Source organism: Mastigoproctus giganteus, chromosome 12, assembly GCF_048544385.1.
Source record: "Mastigoproctus giganteus isolate SK-2022 chromosome 12, ASM4854438v1, whole genome shotgun sequence".
Lineage (NCBI taxonomy): Eukaryota > Metazoa > Arthropoda > Arachnida > Uropygi > Thelyphonidae > Mastigoproctus > Mastigoproctus giganteus.
The window spans coordinates 60,206,940-60,219,066 of NC_143586.1; the positions used below are offsets into that span (position 1 = coordinate 60,206,940).

General features: G+C 38.2%; 1 protein-coding gene across 2 annotated transcripts in view; it reads right to left on the reverse strand.

Annotated features, from left to right (window-relative positions):
* The window catches only part of LOC150077096 (papilin-like), a 724,323-nt gene that overhangs the window by 181,860 nt on the left and 530,336 nt on the right, over positions 1-12,127 (reverse strand). The gene's annotated exons all lie outside the window — the stretch shown is intronic.

Consider the following 12,127-nt stretch of genomic DNA (forward strand, 5'->3'; position numbering starts at 1 on the left):
AACGCTTATCAGTATTCAGCATTTAGAACGGCAAATTTTATTTTGCTTACTGGTGGCACATAGGAACACACGCTACTGTTCTAACATTGTGGTACAATAAGTAAATATAAGTAAAATGAAAGCCAGTTGTCTGCTGCCAGGCGTAAGAAAATCAAGAGAAATCTCAGGATTTATTTGGCTAATGCAAAATTAGCCAGATAAATGCCCGAGAAAATATATTTCAATCCTAAATTTGGAGGTAATATTGTTTGCTTTGGGTATTATTGTATCCTGGGATATTTATTGTAGTTCCAAATAACTTTTAAAACTAAAAACGAGATATCTTGGGATAATCCACGAAGGGGTTAAGCTTGAATTTGCCTTCCAGATGTGGTGCCCATTCAGAACTACTTTTATAAGACAAATACGAAAGTTTATAAGACACACCCCATTTTTGAAAGGCATTTTATCACAGAGGGCACTACAAGCAGTTTTGTCATATTGTAAACTCGGGCCAATAAAAAATAGGAGAACAATTCTAGACCTCAACCTATGCCATAATTTCGGATAACCAAGAACCAAAACTTTTGTATAATATCTTACTTTATATTCCCTTAGAAACTGCCACAAACAAGTAAACCTAGTATGCTAAGGGAATAAATCTTTATCTGGTCAAGAATGGTTTTTTAAACAAGTCAGTAAATATTAAAAATGTAGTTAGTCTCAATATATCACAAACAGTTGCAGATTTACTAAAAGTTAGAAGTGGCGTTTGTTGTGAGACCCATGAGTCAAAAGATCTGAAAACCAAACCAAATGCTTTTAAATGAGCTATATCACCAATTTTTGATGTGAAAACATCTATAGTGGCACCTAACAATGAATGTAACAAAAATGCGAGATGAAAAAAGAAATTTTGACAAATACTTGTATTGTTCAGTCATATGACAAATATTTGTATTGTTGCAATCATACTACTCAACAAATAGCTACAATGAAATGGCAAATTAGGCTATTGTTTTGGATTTCGCTAACCTCTTCCAGTTAACGAAAATGTGAGATGAAAAAAGAAATCATTGACAAATATTTGTCTTGTTGCAGTCATATGACAAATATTTGTATTGTTGCAATCATACTATTCAACAAATGGCTAATTAGGCTATTGGCTTGGATGTCGCTAACCTCTTCCAAGCCAAGGACATTTTCACATAAAATAAAACATCTTTCATGCATACAAGGTACACATGCTGTTTTTTTTCCTGTAGACATTGTTTCTCAGATAGCATAACATTGTTCCTCATTTGAAGAGGTCACATGATGTGAAAGCAGAATGGAGTCTGGGACAGCACATAACTGGCCAATTTCTTCAGATCTGTCAGGGAATCTTTCATGCCTTGCAGTTTTGCTCAAGTGCAGTTTTGAAAGCCTTATGCTTGAGTTCATAGCTGCCAACCTTTGACCTTCAAGAAGTTCAGTTAATTGCAAGCAAGAGAAACAAGTTAATGTATATAGCAAATTACATTTTAGGTGCATTAGCAAATAGTAATAATTCATGATTAATGATAAAATAAATGAGCAAAAATGCAATAACGTTTATGAATAAAATGAGAACATTCCATTTCTGCACTTCAGCTATACTGCCCATTCATTCCTCCAATCAGCACATGGCAACAAAAATAAGTTTACACCAGGGGCTGATATCTGGTGAGCATGGCCTTGGCACACCCAGGGTCCTGAGCTGGATATCATCATTCTTCTCTTTCTTGGTGATTCCCCTTCTACTTCTGACTCTTGTTCTCTCTCTCTCTCTCTCGGGGTAATTCAGAAATTTTTTCTTGGCTGGTGCAGCATAAGCCTCAGGCTTCCTTGTGCCATATGGCTAATAATAATAATAATAATAAATAATAAAAATAATAATATCTAGTGCTTCAGCTACAAAGTACAGTATAAGGATAGCCTATATTATTCAGGAGGAATAGTAAATACTTTGGGAGGTTATAGTATCGATTATTCTGAGTAAAAAAGTTCATATAAACATGTGTCCAATTCTCAATGGATATGGAGATACAGTTGGTCGAAACTGGCGTACACAGCTCCCTGAATCAGATGTGACCAAGAAGCAGTTATAACCTGATGCTATTTGGTGTTAGAAGTGTTGTTCAGAATGCTGCACATCTTCACCATGCTGAATATGCCGACATGGTATTTCTTTACGGTTTTTGTGGTAGAAGTGCTACTGCTGCTTGTAGAGAATACTGCTGATGGTTTCCTAACTACAGAATACCTGATTCAAGAGCATTTACTAGTGTATACACCAAACTCCATGAGACTGATACAGTTCCCAGCACTCATATTTCTTCTGAATGTGCAAATGAACAAAATGCAGATGAAATAGAACATATTCTTCAGTCAGTAAAATGTAGTCTTACTATTAGCACAAAGAATTTCTATGTTTATCAATGTTCTGCAGACAACAGTATGGTGAACATTATGTGAGCATGTCTTGTATCCATTTCACATACAAGGGGTGTAACACCTTCAATCAGGAGATGATGCCCAATGATTGGAATTTTGTTGGTAGGTAAATGCTAATTGCCGATCAATTCCATTAATACTGTTCGGTGATGAAGCTACTTTCACCTGTGACAGTATCAACAACACCCGTAACTCTCATAGGTGGTCAGATGAAAATCTACATGCCACTGTAGAAACAAATTTTCAACATCACTTCTCTGTAAACGTGTGCTGGGGTGTCATCAACAATCAGTTGATTGGGCCTGTTGTACTACGAAATCATCCATCTTACAGAGCCCATTTACCTAGAATTTCTGCAAAACAAACTTCCACTATTATTAGAGGATATTCTCTTGGCTACAAGGATTGGTATGTACTTTCAGCATGACGGAGCTCCTGCACATTATACCTGTTTGGTGATAAAACATCTAAATCGAACTTTCCCTGAATGATGGATCGCCATGGTGGTCCCGTTCATTGGCCACCAAGGTCTTCTGACCTCAATCTGTTAGATTTTTGTTTGTGGGAATGGATGAAAAGCGCAGTATACAAAGAAAAGGTGAATACAAGAGATGAATTGCTCACTTGCATTTTGGATACTGCCGCCCTCATAAAGGAATACCAAGACACTCTCAGAAGAATAACATATTACCACAAGAGTTGCAAAGTGCATTGAGGTTGGTGGTGGGATTTTCAAACATTTATTGTGAACAGTAAAAAATTTGTCAATTATTTTTGTTTTGTTTCATTCAAAAAGTCAATAAATCATTTATCGTTCTTTTAATACCTCTTGTAATGGCTTTGTGCATGCCAATTTCAAACAGTTGTATCTCTGTATTAATTGAGAATTGGACACATTTATATGAACTTTTTTACTCAGAATAATTGATACTATAACCTCCCAAAATATTTACTAATACTTCCTGAATCACCCTGTATTATGAAAAAAAAAAAAGAAGAAAAAAAAAAAAGAAGAAAAAAAAAAAAAAGAAATAATAATTACTGGATTTCTATTGATACAATTTTAATGAAATTTGGGATAGCTTGACAAATCTTTCCACAAGGGCCAAATATAAAATTTTATGAAAATCCATCTGATAGGAGTTTACTTATTATGCAGATGGATGGATGGACACAGAGACAGACAGAAGGGCGGGGCCATGGCAAACATAATAGGCACTTTGTGTACATGTGATAATGCATCTTGAAAAAAAAAAAAAAAAAAACAGAGAAAAAGAGGAGATTTTTCAGAAAAACAAGAGGTTTTTGAAAGACCACATTGCACTAGAAATTAATTTCACTGACAATGTTATTTTGCCATATGTCTTATTTTAACATAAAATGTTAAAATAAGTCATATGGCAGTACAGTTTGCTTTAAAACATTAGTTTACCTGGCATTTTTTTTGTCTAAGGATTTATTGTTTTTCTATTTTGTGTTAGTTATCAACTGGTTTCAAATGCTTCAAAACAGATATTGTTGCCGACTTTACTGTATTCAGAAATGGTGAACCAAAGTTTTGTTCATATCAATGGCTCTGCCATCCAGATTGGCTGTCAAAAAGTATTTCCAAAGCTTCACGGCAAAGAGATCTTTCTGGCAAAAAAATTTTTTCTCACACTCAGTATTACTATGCTAATTGTTATTAAACAATTTTGACAACAATTGTTATGAAACAAGAAAGCAAGCTTATACAGCATCAGGAAAAAAAAAAAAAAAAAAAAACCCTTTCCCATTTCACCCATCCGGTCACTCCAAATGTTTGTCAAGTTCACCCTTAAATTTATTTAAGCTATCAACTTCTGCAACAACAGATGGAAGTCCGTTCCAGCAATCTACCCGTTGGCTAAAGGCAAACTTCCACACAATCTATTCCACAACTGTCTTTCCTCAATTTAAATCTATGCCCCTTCAGGTTATTAGTCTGAGCAAGCAGAAGTATCCCATCAGCACTGAGCCTGCTCAAACCATTCAAGACCTTATAGACCTCAATCAGATCACCTCGCAGTTGCCTAGTCTCCAGATGCTGCAACTTGAAGAACTTAAGCCTCTCTTGGTAAGAGAACCCCTTTGTTCCTCTCACCAATCTTGTTGCCCTTCTCTGTACTTGTTCTGGCAATTCTACATGATTCCTAAAATGAGGCCTCCAGCCCTGTACTCAGTACTCAAGGTGTGGCCTGATCATTGCTTTATACAAAGGGATAATCACCTCCTTCTCTCTGCTAGCAAAATTCCTATATATCATTGACAAAACTCCATGACCTGCTCTGGCAGCCCTTTGAGAACATCATATCTGACTGCATAGTTACCCCCAGGTCCTTTTCATTCTCTTCCACTATCAGTGTAGAACCACACAGTTGATACGTTACTCTGGGGTTACTGCTTCCCATATGTAGTACTTTACATTTGTCAATGTTAAACTTCAGTTGCCACCTCTCAGCCCATCTGCTTAACTTTTCTAGATCCTGTTGTAGCAGCATACTGTCATTAACAACCCTGCCAACCTTCGTATTATCTGCAAACGTGGACATTAAGCCTGATAAAGCATCATGAATATCATTTATAAATACAGAAAACAACAATGGATCCAACACTGAACCCTGAGGGACTCCACTAATAACATTAGTCCACGAAGAGTAGTGTCCATTGATTACCACTCTCTGCCGTCTTCCACTCAACCATCCCTTTATCCATTGCACTAACTTGCCCTTAATGCCATACCGCTCCAATTTGTACAGCAATTTTCCATGTGCAACAGTATCAAAAGTGTTCCTGAAATCCAAGTATATGATATCAATATTATTTTTAGCATCCAGTTCTTTAGGACCACATCGTAGTATCCAATCAAATTGGTCAGATAAGGATTCTCCTTAACAAACCCATGATGTGTCTGAACTATTGCTGCTGTCTTGTCTAGGTGATGCTGTATCACCTCTTTAACCAGTGACTCCATTATTTTTCCCGGAACAGAAGTTAAACTAACAGGTCTATAATTATTTGTGTCACCCTTTGAACACCCTTTGTGAATTGTGGATAAATTTGCACATCTCCAGTCCATTGGGACCTCCCCTGACTCTAAGGATGCTCTCATAATTATGGCTAAGGGTTTGCTTACTTCCCTTGCTGCCTCCTTCATTATAACTGGATAGATTCCATCTGCTCCAGGTGCCTTTTTATGTTTAACTTCAACAATTTGAAGTCAAGCTTTCTCATGCATCTGTGAGTATTCCAACCTTGGATTTATGATGCAGTAATCCAAGGTTATGGAACTTTCTTCTTTAATAATAGTATCTGGTAGTTTCTTTCTTCATTCATAATAGTATCGTGTAGTTTTTTTCTTCTTTCATAATATTATCTGGTAGTTTCTCACACTGAAACTGACAGAAATGTTGCTGGAAAACATCTGTTGCTTCAGCTATTACTTTATATTTAACAACAGCAAGAAGTACTGGAAACTTGCCCAAAAATATTTTCAAACCTGAAAATAATGCACTGCCAATTGATAAAATTTGTGCTACCTCAAGCAGCTTTAAGGAGATAATTTTTAAATGGGAACTTGTGCCATGTAGTCACATTCAGCCATAAAGTGTTTACTCTCTGAACAAAAGAACAGAAGCTTCTCCTCTTGTTTTGGACTGTCTACAATCATGGCAGTAGAAATGCCTATGGCTAAGGAAGAATAATTCTTCTGGTTTAGTCTACTGTGGTAATCAATTTCCAAAATAGAAGTGGAAGATTTTAAAAAATTGGTAAAATAAATTTGTATATATGTTCTTTAATCTATCTAGCAGTAATGACCTCAGCACATGAATATGAGGTACGTTAGGTGAAAGAGCTATGTTTGTATTTTCAAACATTGGTATAACATTTAAAAGAAACAAGCTAACTGCTTTATTTAAGTCATAAGAGAGACATAAGAACACACTGTTTGAGTGAGACTCATATGCTTAGAACTATCAGCTTGCTTGGCCTGTTTAGGATTGCTTTCACCAGAAGTTTATTATTCAGAATTTCTTTTTATTAAGTTTATCAATTTGTCCTCTTTCCAAACTTTTGGATCATGAAACCAGATTTACACATGAGTGAGTACAACAAACAATCTCCAGTGAGCTCACTGGAGATTGTTGTACTTTTCAATTCAGTAACTTTGCAAAGTGCTCATATTCCTTTTCTTCTCACCACTTCCAACATCTTCTTTAAACAGACTTGTCAAAGATTGCCACTGTTCTAAGTCTTATAATCACACCCAATAAAGCCTTTTCATATATGGCTGAATACTATTTACCACAAAATCATCCTGACTTTCCCAAAGTTATTATTTTAAACCAACAAAATTCTGTAATCTGAATCTACTTAAATATCTTAAACATGTATTCCAATGTGGTGACACATAGGATTTCAATAACACCAGAATCCTCTCTAAAGACGATCAATACAACAGAAGAAAATTTAAAGAAGCCTTCTTTATAAAATGTTCGAAGCCTCGTCAATTAACAAAAACAATTAGTCAAATTCAACCCACAATATTTCCACCTTTCCAACAAGAAAATAGAAGAAATGGAAAAAACAGGAAAAGAAAATAGTCCAGATATCCAGAAGAGCAGTCCACATACAGATCCCTCCAGACCCCCAGAACCAGCCTGCACAACAACCACAGATGATTGGCATATGAGAGCAAAGTTCATCCCAGGCTTCCACTCCAAAAAGGATCCAGGATAAAAAAACTGGACATCATTCTATTAGTTAACAGACTTAATCCCTCACCTATAAATTACTATTAGCAGTACCTCTTGCCAGTATGCTCATCAGGTGCTGGTAGCATCGGCAAGCAGGATTTCTGTCAGCAGGTAAGAATTTAATCTTTATGTATTTTTATCCGTATGTATTTACTTATTTATAATATCCACTTTCTATCGTAACCAAAACAGAAATTTCACCTTAATTACCTTAGATTTAAAATTCATAATTAATAATTATTATAATATAATTCAAATTTGTAATCCTTTCTACTTTTCAACCCGTAACAGGTAAGATGCCTGAAACGTCACCTTAAATGTATAGTGATTTGGGCGAAGAGCTTAATAAACTATACCATTAACTTCACATAGTATAAGAGTGGTTATTAAATATAGTAATTAATCTTTTTAGTTTTACAAGCTATGCTACTTTAGAATTAGTCCCCAAAAACTGGAAAAACTTAAAAACCTTCAATTTCCAGGTGCTGAAGCTGCCAATTTTCAGGCAGTCTGGGTCAAATAATATACTATTATTATTATTATTATTATTATTATTAGCCATATAGTGCAAGGAAGCCTGAGGCTTATGCTGCACCACCTTGTGGCGTCTCCGTAGCCAGGTGGGAAGGAGCAGCAGTGCGTAGCACACGCTTCTTGATTAGACTGGGGTTCGAGCCCGTCACCACCAAATACGGAGCATGCGGAAAGGTCAGGGAATGACCACCGCAATGGAGCAATATGGCCTTAGTTGCTAATGCTCCTAAAAACCAAATAACAACAACAACATATGCTGCACCAACAAAAAAAAATTTGAGTTACCCAGAGAAACACAGAGAGAGAGAGAGAGAGAGAGAGAGAGAGAGAGTCAGAAGTAGAAGGGAATCACCAAGAAAGAGAAGAATGACGATGATATCCAGCTCAGGACCCTGGGTGTACCAAGCCCATACTCATCAGATGTGAGCCCCTGGGGTTATATATTGTTATAACAATAATATATACTATAGTCACTGGTAGAAACAAAAAAAATAAATAATAATATATATATATATATTTGCTCCCTGTTAAAATTCAGGATGGTTCTTGTAGATTTGATATTGCTGAATTCAAAATTGTTACAGGGTGATTCTAGTAGATTTGACATTGCTGAATTCAAAATTGTTACAGAAATACAGTTGCCATATGGCAACCATATTTCTGTAACACCCACCAATTTTAAGGGAGAAGGGATTAAAGTCAAAAACTAAGTTTCTAGCAAAAAAGATTTCCTATATTTTAAGAAAATGTTACAGTACTAAATATTGAACAATGGTCTATTAAGCTTATTCTATTTACAAAAATGTTTATCTGATAACAAAACACTTACTTTGTCATTTTTTGCCTTTTATAATCATCCATTTGGATGATTATAAAAACTACTAAAACATTTGGACTCCATTTTTCCTAGTATCTTTTTCTCCATTTGAGAAATATATTGGTGAAACCTTTCACTGTGTTCATTGGAGACCACTCCAAAGTTTTCAGGAAAAAAGTTAAATGGGAATGTAGGAAATTTCACCCCAGGGGCTCACATCTGGTGAGTATGGGCTTGGCACACCCAGGGTCCCGAGCTGGATATCATAATTCTTCTCTTTCTTGGCGATTCCTTTCTACTTCTCTCTCTCTCTCTCTCTCTCTCTCTCAGGGTAACGCGGGAATTTTTTTGGCTGGTGCAGCATAAGCCCCAGGATTAATAATAATAAATGGATGACGTCGCAGAGAAATATTAATCATACTGCATCGAGTGTGGTGCAGGATAAAGTCACTCGCATTCACGCCTTAGGCAGAGGGGTCAGTTCGAAAAATCAGAGGTCTCCCGAGGAAGACAGTGGAGTGAGTGCCGCTGTCCCCCGTATGGCTACCACAAGAGAAGGGCAAGCCCATCCAGCCCCACCAACAGGAAGTGCTTCCTGTGCAACGGCACTAGTCACCACCCAGGAAGGGAGAAAACGCCAGCACATGAAGTGAAGCATCGAAATGAATACGTACATCATGCAAGCATACTGTGAAATAACAAAGCTGCAGAGCGATATAACAACTTACAGGGTGAGAGTACACACCAAGTGGCTGAAAAGATACCCGGATATTAAGGTCACCAAACAGTGAATAGCAGAGCAGAAAAGGACCATCGTCATGAAGAACCTGATAGCTTCTGCAATCTTGGAAAATATCAAGCAGGATGTGAGTTTTTTTTTTTTTTTTTTTTTAGGAGCATTAGCAACTAAGGCCATATTGCTCCGGGAATATGCGGTGGTCATTCCTGACCTTTCCGCATCCTCCGTATTTGGTGGTGACGGGCTCGAACCCCGGTCTAATCAAGAAGCGTGTGCTACGCACTGCTGCTCCTTCCCACCTGGCTACGGAGGCGCCCCAGGATGTGAGTGATCAACTACAAAGGATAAAGAATACAGAACCAGAGGAGGAAGAACATACCACCACTGAACCAGAGGAGGAAGAGCAAGAAGAGATACAACCCACAGCAGCTGAAGTGGAAAGAGACGAGGTCATGATATCCAGAATAGAGGACGAGTGGAAGAAAGCCCTAACAGAATTTGAAGGAATGGACCCCACAAAGACTCACGTGATACCGAAGCAGAGGCTGAATAGAACCTTGTGGAGAGTCACAGACCACCTCGGTCGGCACAAAATACCGCATTACCTCGACAGCAATGGTGCAACTCTCTCTCTCCCTCTCTCTCTCTGGGTAACTTGGAAATTTTTTTCTTAGCTGGTGCAGCATAAGCCTCAGGCTTCCTTGCACTATATGGCTAGTAATAATAATAATAATAATAATAATAAAACACTGGAGGCCATACATACAGCCGTATATTCTGCTGCAGTAGCAGCGACGAGGATTAACGGAAGAGAAGCGAGAGACCAGCAGCAGAAGAACCGAAAAGAGAAGGAACCACCAGCTTGGGAAGGAAGACTTCAGCAGAAGATAGAAGAATTAAGAGTCAAGATAGGCCAACTGACCCAGTACCAACGGGGCAACAGGAGTGAGTAATTAATTGGAAAAGAAGAGCATCCTCAAGAGAGACAGCGTCCACAGCAAACATGAGACAAAAAATCAGAGAATATGAGAGTACTTGGACACATTGAAGCAGAACCTCCTTCCCTCAGCAAGAGACTAAGCTGATATAAAGAGAGCTCCCAGAGGAAAATAAACAACAGAATCTTCGATGAGGACAAAAGAGGCTTTTACAGGAATCTTGAAAATGGGAAAGGAGGGAACGGACCACCTGAGGAGAAGAAGATGATTGAGGAGTTCTGGGGGAACATACGGAGCAGGGAAGTAAGACATAACAGCTGAGCCACCTGGATAGAACTAGAACACAAGGAAACCAAGGATATAAAAGAAATGAGAGGGTGGAAGATTCGGGAAGAAGTAAAACAGACGATCAAGAACTCTCACAATTAGCGAACTCCAGGAATAGATAACGTCCACAACTACTGTTACAAGAAGCTTACTTGCACACACAAGCACCTGGCAGAGCAGTTCCCCCGAATGATAAGGCACCCAGAGACAATCCTGAAGTTTCTCACTCAAGGAATCACATATCTGAAGCCTAAAGACGAAGCATGCAAAAGTTCGATAAAATTTACTGGTAAAAGTACTTTGCCATAACGGCATTTGTATTGTTGCTCGCTCGGTAAACAGATGGTGGGTGTTATCGGTCTGGAGTAGAAGTTGAATCCCACAGGAGCTTGAAACCCTCCTGTGGGAGGTTTTCTTTTGGGGGGGGGGGGGTAACCTTTTTTCTTTAGAATCACTAATTGAATTAACTAATTGAATCACGAACAGAGTCATCATATTGGAAGTTCTGGCATCATAAAAAATGTTTGTAACGTAGTTTCACCGGTAAACTTTTTCAAAGTTTGCCTTGCTTCTCGTGTGGGCTTCCTTTGCCTTTTTTACCAGTGATTCTAATGAAAAAAGGTCAGGTTGCCCCTCCACTTCGGGAGGGTTTCAATCTCCCATGGGATTCAATTTCTACTCCTGACCGATAACACCCACTGTATGTTTACTGAGCGAGCAACAATTCAAATGCCGTTACGGCAAAGTACTTTTACCAATAAATTTCACTGAACTTTTGCATGCTTCTCATGCAGGCTTTCTTTATCTTCGCCAGATGAAGATACAAGAAACCCAGCAAAATATAGGCCAATCAACATTGTTGATTGGCCTATATTTCACTGCCTCTCAACAATGTACAAGATCCTGACCAGCTGTATAACCAGGAAGATATTTGACCACTTGGAGAGCCAGAACATAATGGCCGAACAGCAGAAAGGATGCAAGCGACTTTTTTTTTTTTTTGTTATGAAAACCCCAAACACAAAAGGTATCAAAACCTATAATACTTAGTTACCGTGCATGGGTTGAAGGAAAAGTATGGGGGGGAGGGGGATGCCGGAAACTTTGCTCTAGGGACTAAACATGGGTTTCACCACTTCAAGCCTCCAATAAGCAAAGTGGTGGTATTTCACCGGTTGATGAAAGTCATCTACCAACTATAATGCTGAGCAAAGGATGCAAGGAGCAATTAACCATAGATTCCGCGGTTATGGAGCAAGCCTATAAGAAGCGGCGCAACATGTACATAGCTACATCAATTACCGCAAAGCCTTTGACTCTGTGCCTCATAGCTAGCTAATAGAGGCACTGGACATTTATAAAGTCAATCCAATAGTGACAAACTTCGTAGGAGAAACGATGGCGAAATGGAGTACCACCATTAAGGTCAAAAACATCACAAGCAGTCCAATCCCCCATCAGGAGAGGAATCTTTCAAGGAGATGCCCTGAGCCCATTGTGGTTCTGTCTAGCACTTGACCCTCTATCTACCATGCTCAACAGT